Genomic DNA, 6,516 nt, shown 5'->3' with positions numbered 1-6,516 from the left:
CAGCTTTGAACCAGTAACCTTTAGATCTTCAGACTTAAGCTCTCCCAACTGAGCTATTTCAGCTCCTTCAGCTCCAATCAGATACATGTGAAATACCTCATGGACATGTGTGCCTCCTTTCACACTGTGATAGTTGAAAGAGGACAAGCTTGGTGAGGTTGAAAAAGCTTTCACAAGGGAGGATTGCAATAAAGTTTGGACTCAATACAATGCCCATGATGGAAACAATGCCTTCAAGCAAAGCCCAAAGTCCAAACTAGGGGCCCTTCGATTACCATGGGAACCTGAAATGTACTGGTCAAAACCAAGAACAGAAAACTCTTTCTGACATCATGGGCTCTCAGAAAATGGACTTCAATGTGCCTGGCCTCAGGACAGTTTGGCTGGAAGTTGGACTCAAAGTGCCTTCCTGTTTTTCAAGCTTCAAAGGTTTTTGGTCACTTGGCCAAATGAGAATTAAATTTGAAAGACACATGTGTGCACGCAAAGCTTTGCTGCCGAATCCCAGGATTGAACCAGTAACCTTTAGATCTTCAGACCAAAGCTCTCCCAACTGAGCTATTTCGGCTCCTTCAGCTCCAATTAGATACATGTGAATTACCTCATGGACATGTGTGCCTCCTTTCACACTGTGATAGTTGAAAGAGGACAAGCTTGGTGAGGTTGAAAAAGCTTTCACAAGGGAGGATTGCAATAAAGTTTGGACTCAATACAATGCCCATGATGGAAACATTGCCTTCAAGCAAAGCCCAAAGTCCAAACGAGGGGCCCTTCAATGACCATGGGACCATGAAATGGACTGGTCAAAACCAAGAACAGAAAACTCTTTCTGACATGATGGGCTCTCAGAAAATGGACTTCAATGTGCCTGGCCTCAGGACAGTTTGGCTGAGAACAGGACACAAAGTGGCTTTCTGTTTTTCAAGCTTCAAAGGTTGTTGGTCACTTGGCCAACTGAGAATACAATTTGAAAGACACATGTGTGCACGCAAAGCTTGGTTGCCGAAACCCAGGATTGAACCAGTAACCTTTAGATCTTCAGACTAAAGCTCTCCCAACTGAGCTATTTCAGCTCCTTCAGCTCCAATCAGATACATGTGAAATACCTCATGGACATGTGTGCCTCCTTTCACACTGTGATAGTTGAAAGAGGACAAGCTTGGTGAGGTTGAAAAAGCTTTCACAAGGGAGGATTGCAATAAAGTTTGGACTCAATACAATGCCCATGATGGAAACAATGCCTTCAAGCAAAGCCCAAAGTCCAAACTAGGGGCCCTTCAATGACCATGGGACCATGAAATGGACTGGTCAAAACCAAGAACAGAAAACTCTTTCTGACATCATGGGCTCTCAGAAAATGGACTTCAATGCGCCTGGCCTCAGGACAGTTTGGCTGGAATTTGGACTCAAAGTGCCTTTCTGTTGTTCAAGCTTCAAAGGTTTTTGGTCACTTGGCAAACTGAGATTACCATTTGAAAGACACATGTGTGCACGCAATGCTTGGTTGCCGAAACCCAGGATTGAACCAGTAACCTTTAGATCTTCAGACCAAAGCTCTCCCAAATGAGCTATTTCGGCTCCTTCAGCTCCAATCAGATACATGTGAAATACCTCATGGACATGTGTGCCTCCTTTCACACTGTGATAGTTGAAAGAGGACAAGCTTGGTGAGGTTGAAAAAGCTTTCACAAGGGAGGATTGCAATAGAATTTGGACTCAATACAATGCCCATGATGGAAACATTGCCTTCAAGCAAAGCCCAAAGTCCAAACGAGGGGCCCTTCAATGACCATGGGACCATGAAATGGACTGGTCAAAACCAAGAAAAGAAAACTCTTTCTGACATGATGGGCTCTCAGAAAATGGACTTCAATGTGCCTGGCCTCAGGACAGTTGGGCTGAAAAAAGGACACAAAGTGGCTTTCTGTTTTTCAAGCTTCAAAGGTTGTTGGTCACTTGGCCAACTGAGAATACAATTTGAAAGACACATGTGTGCACGCAAAGCTTGGTTGCCGAAACCCAGGATTGAACCAGTAACCTTTAGATCTTCAGACTAAAGCTCTCCCAACTGAGCTATTTCAGCTCCTTCAGCTCCAATCAGATACATGTGAAATACCTCATGGACATGTGTGCCTCCTTTCACACTGTGATAGTTGAAAGAGGACAAGCTTGGTGAGGTTGAAAAAGCTTTCACAAGGGAGGATTGCAATAAAGTTTGGACTCAATACAATGCCCATGATGGAAACAATGCCTTCAAGCAAAGCCCAAAGTCCAAACTAGGGGCCCTTCAATGACCATGGGACCATGAAATGGACTGGTCAAAACCAAGAACAGAAAACTCTTTCTGACATCATGGGCTCTCAGAAAATGGACTTCAATGCGCCTGGCCTCAGGACAGTTTGGCTGGAATTTGGACTCAAAGTGCCTTTCTGTTGTTCAAGCTTCAAAGGTTTTTGGTCACTTGGCAAACTGAGATTACCATTTGAAAGACACATGTGTGCACGCAATGCTTGGTTGCCGAAACCCAGGATTGAACCAGTAACCTTTAGATCTTCAGACCAAAGCTCTCCCAAATGAGCTATTTCGGCTCCTTCAGCTCCAATCAGATACATGTGAAATACCTCATGGACATGTGTGCCTCCTTTCACACTGTGATAGTTGAAAGAGGACAAGCTTGGTGAGGTTGAAAAAGCTTTCACAAGGGAGGATTGCAATAGAATTTGGACTCAATACAATGCCCATGATGGAAACATTGCCTTCAAGCAAAGCCAAAAGTCCAAACGAGGGGCCCTTCAATGACCATGGGACCATGAAATGGACTGGTCAAAACCAAGAACAGAAAACTCTTTCTGACATGATGGGCTCTTTGAAAATGGACTTCAATGTGCCTGGCCTCAGGACAGTTTGGCTGAAAAAAGGGACACAAAGTGCCTTTATGTTGTTCAAGCTTCAAAGGTTGTTGGTCACTTGGCCAACTGAGAATACAATTTGAAAGACACATGTGTGCACGCAAAGCTTGGTTGCCGAAACCCAGGATTGAACCAGTAACCTTTAGATCTTCAGACTAAAGCTCTCCCAACTGAGCTATTTCAGCTCCTTCAGCTCCAATCAGATACATGTGAAATACCTCATGGACATGTGTGCCTCCTTTCACACTGTGATAGTTGAAAGAGGACAAGCTTGGTGAGGTTGAAAAAGCTTTCACAAGGGAGGATTGCAATAAAGTTTGGACTCAATACAATGCCCATGATGGAAACAATGCCTTCAAGCAAAGCCCAAAGTCCAAACTAGGGGCCCTTCAATGACCATGGGACCATGAAATGGACTGGTCAAAACCAAGAACAGAAAACTCTTTCTGACATCATGGGCTCTCAGAAAATGGACTTCAATGCGCCTGGCCTCAGGACAGTTTGGCTGGAATTTGGACTCAAAGTGCCTTTCTGTTGTTCAAGCTTCAAAGGTTTTTGGTCACTTGGCAAACTGAGATTACCATTTGAAAGACACATGTGTGCACGCAATGCTTGGTTGCCGAAACCCAGGATTGAACCAGTAACCTTTAGATCTTCAGACCAAAGCTCTCCCAAATGAGCTATTTCGGCTCCTTCAGCTCCAATCAGATACATGTGAAATACCTCATGGACATGTGTGCCTCCTTTCACACTGTGATAGTTGAAAGAGGACAAGCTTGGTGAGGTTGAAAAAGCTTTCACAAGGGAGGATTGCAATAGAATTTGGACTCAATACAATGCCCATGATGGAAACATTGCCTTCAAGCAAAGCCAAAAGTCCAAACGAGGGGCCCTTCAATGACCATGGGACCATGAAATGGACTGGTCAAAACCAAGAACAGAAAACTCTTTCTGACATGATGGGCTCTTTGAAAATGGACTTCAATGTGCCTGGCCTCAGGACAGTTTGGCTGAAAAAAGGGACACAAAGTGCCTTTATGTTGTTCAAGCTTCAAAGGTTTTTGGTCACTTGGCCTACTATGAATACCATTTGAAAGACACATGTGTGCACGCAATGCTTGGCTGCGGAAACCCAGCTTTGAACCAGTAACCTTTAGATCTTCAGACTTAAGCTCTCCCAACTGAGCTATTTCAGCTCCTTCAGCTCCAATCAGATACATGTGAAATACCTCATGGACATGTGTGCCTCCTTTCACACTGTGATAGTTGAAAGAGGACAAGCTTGGTGAGGTTGAAAAAGCTTTCACAAGGGAGGATTGCAATAAAGTTTGGACTCAATACAATGCCCATGATGGAAACAATGCCTTCAAGCAAAGCCCAAAGTCCAAACTAGGGGCCCTTCGATTACCATGGGAACCTGAAATGTACTGGTCAAAACCAAGAACAGAAAACTCTTTCTGACATCATGGGCTCTCAGAAAATGGACTTCAATGTGCCTGGCCTCAGGACAGTTTGGCTGGAAGTTGGTCTCACAGTGCCTTTCTGTTTTTCAAGCTTCAAAGGTTTTTGGTCACTTGGCCAAATGAGAATTAAATTTGAAAGACACATTTGTGCACGCAAAGCTTGGCTGCCGAAACCCAGGATTGAACCAGTAACCTTTAGATCTTCAGACTAAAGCTCTCCCAACTGAGCTATTTCGGCTCCTTCGGCCCCAATCGGATACATGTGAAAAACCTCATGGACATGTGTGCCTCCTTTCACACTGTGATAGTTGAAAGAGGACAAGCTTGGTGAGGTTGAAAAAGCTTTCACAAGGGAGGATTGCAATAGAGTTTGGACTCAATACAATGCCCATGATGGAAACATTTCCTTCGAGCAAAGACCAAAGTCCAAACGAGGGGCCCTTCAATGACCATGGGACCATGAAATGGTTTGGTCAAAACCAAGAACAGAAAACTCTGAAATGTACTGGTCAAAACCAAGAACAGAAAACTCTTTCTTACATCATGGGCTCTCAGAAAATGGACTTCAATGCGCCTGGCCTCAGGACAGTTTGGCTGAAAGTTGGACTCAAAGTGTCTCTGTTTTTCAAACTTCAAAGGTTTTTGGTCACTTGGCAAACTGAGATTACCATTTGAAAGACACATGTGTGCACGCAATGCTGGGTTGCCGAATCCCAGGATTGAACCAGTAACCTTTAGATCTTCAGACCAAAGATCTCCCAACTGAGCTATTTCGGCTCCTTCAGCTCCAATCAGATACATGTGAAAAACCTCATGGACATGTGTGCCTCCTTTCACACTGTGATAGTTGAAAGAGGACAAGCTTGGTGAGGTTGAAAAAGCTTTCACAAGGGAGGATTGCAATAGACTTTGGACTCAATACAATGCCCATGATGGAAACATTGCCTTCAAGCAAAGCCCAAAGTCCAAACGAGGGGCCCTTCAATGACCATGGGACCATGAAATGGACTGGTCAAAACCAAGAACAGAAAACTCTTTCTGACATGATGGGCTCTTTGAAAATGGACTTCAATGTGCCTGGCCTCAGGACAGTTTGGCTGAAAAAAGGGACACAAAGTGCCTTTCTGTTGTTCAAGCTTCAAAGGTTTTTGGTCACTTGGCCAACTGAGAATACAATTTGAAAGACACATGTGTGCACGCAATGCTTGGCTGCGGAAACCCAGCTTTGAACCAGTAACCTTTAGATCTTCAGACTTAAGCTCTCCCAACTGAGCTATTTCAGCTCCTTCAGCTCCAATCAGATACATGTGAAATACCTCATGGACATGTGTGCCTCCTTTCACACTGTGATAGTTGAAAGAGGACAAGCTTGGTGAGGTTGAAAAAGCTTTCACAAGGGAGGATTGCAATAAAGTTTGGACTCAATACAATGCCCATGATGGAAACAATGCCTTCAAGCAAAGCCCAAAGTCCAAACTAGGGGCCCTTCGATTACCATGGGAACCTGAAATGTACTGGTCAAAACCAAGAACAGAAAACTCTTTCTGACATCATGGGCTCTCAGAAAATGGACTTCAATGCGCCTGGCCTCAGGACAGTTTGGCTGGAATTTGGACTCAAAGTGCCTTTCTGTTGTTCAAGCTTCAAAGGTTTTTGGTCACTTGGCAAACTGAGATTACCATTTGAAAGACACATGTGTGCACGCAATGCTTGGTTGCCGAAACCCAGGATTGAACCAGTAACCTTTAGATCTGCAGACCAAAGCTCTCCCAACTGAGCTATTTCGGCTCCTTCAGCTCCAATCAGATACATGTGAAATACCTCATGGACATGTGTGCCTCCTTTCACACTGTGATAGTTGAAAGAGGACAAGCTTGGTGAGGTTGAAAAAGCTTTCACAAGGGAGGATTGCAATAAAGTTTGGACTCAATACAATGCCCATGATGGAAACATTGCCTTCAAGCAAAGCCCAAAGTCCAACTTAGGGGCCCTTCAATGACCATGGGAACCTGAAATGTACTGGTCAAAACCAAGAACAGTAAACTCTTTCTGACATCATGGGCTCTCAGAAAATGGACTTCCATGTGCCTGGCCTCAGGACAGTCTGGCTGAAAAAAGGGACACAAAGTGCCTTTCTGTTGTTC

The 6,516-nt window shown here is 44.3% G+C and overlaps 1 non-coding gene across 1 annotated transcript; it reads right to left on the bottom strand.

The window, feature by feature from the left end:
- Positions 1 to 6,087: 6,087 nt before the first annotated feature.
- trnac-gca (transfer RNA cysteine (anticodon GCA)) lies at positions 6,088 to 6,160 on the bottom strand. Its single transcript has one exon. It is a non-coding gene; the product is annotated as a tRNA-Cys (tRNA).
- Between the last annotated feature and the right edge of the window lie 356 nt (positions 6,161 to 6,516).

This window comes from Halichoeres trimaculatus, unplaced genomic scaffold (assembly GCF_033239565.1).
Source record: "Halichoeres trimaculatus isolate MK-OKI-2021-1 unplaced genomic scaffold, fHalTri1.1 fHalTri1_scaffold_16, whole genome shotgun sequence".
NCBI lineage: Eukaryota > Metazoa > Chordata > Actinopteri > Labriformes > Labridae > Halichoeres > Halichoeres trimaculatus.
Note: the sequence above shows the minus strand (reverse complement) of the source record. Positions and strands in the feature narration are given on the sequence as shown.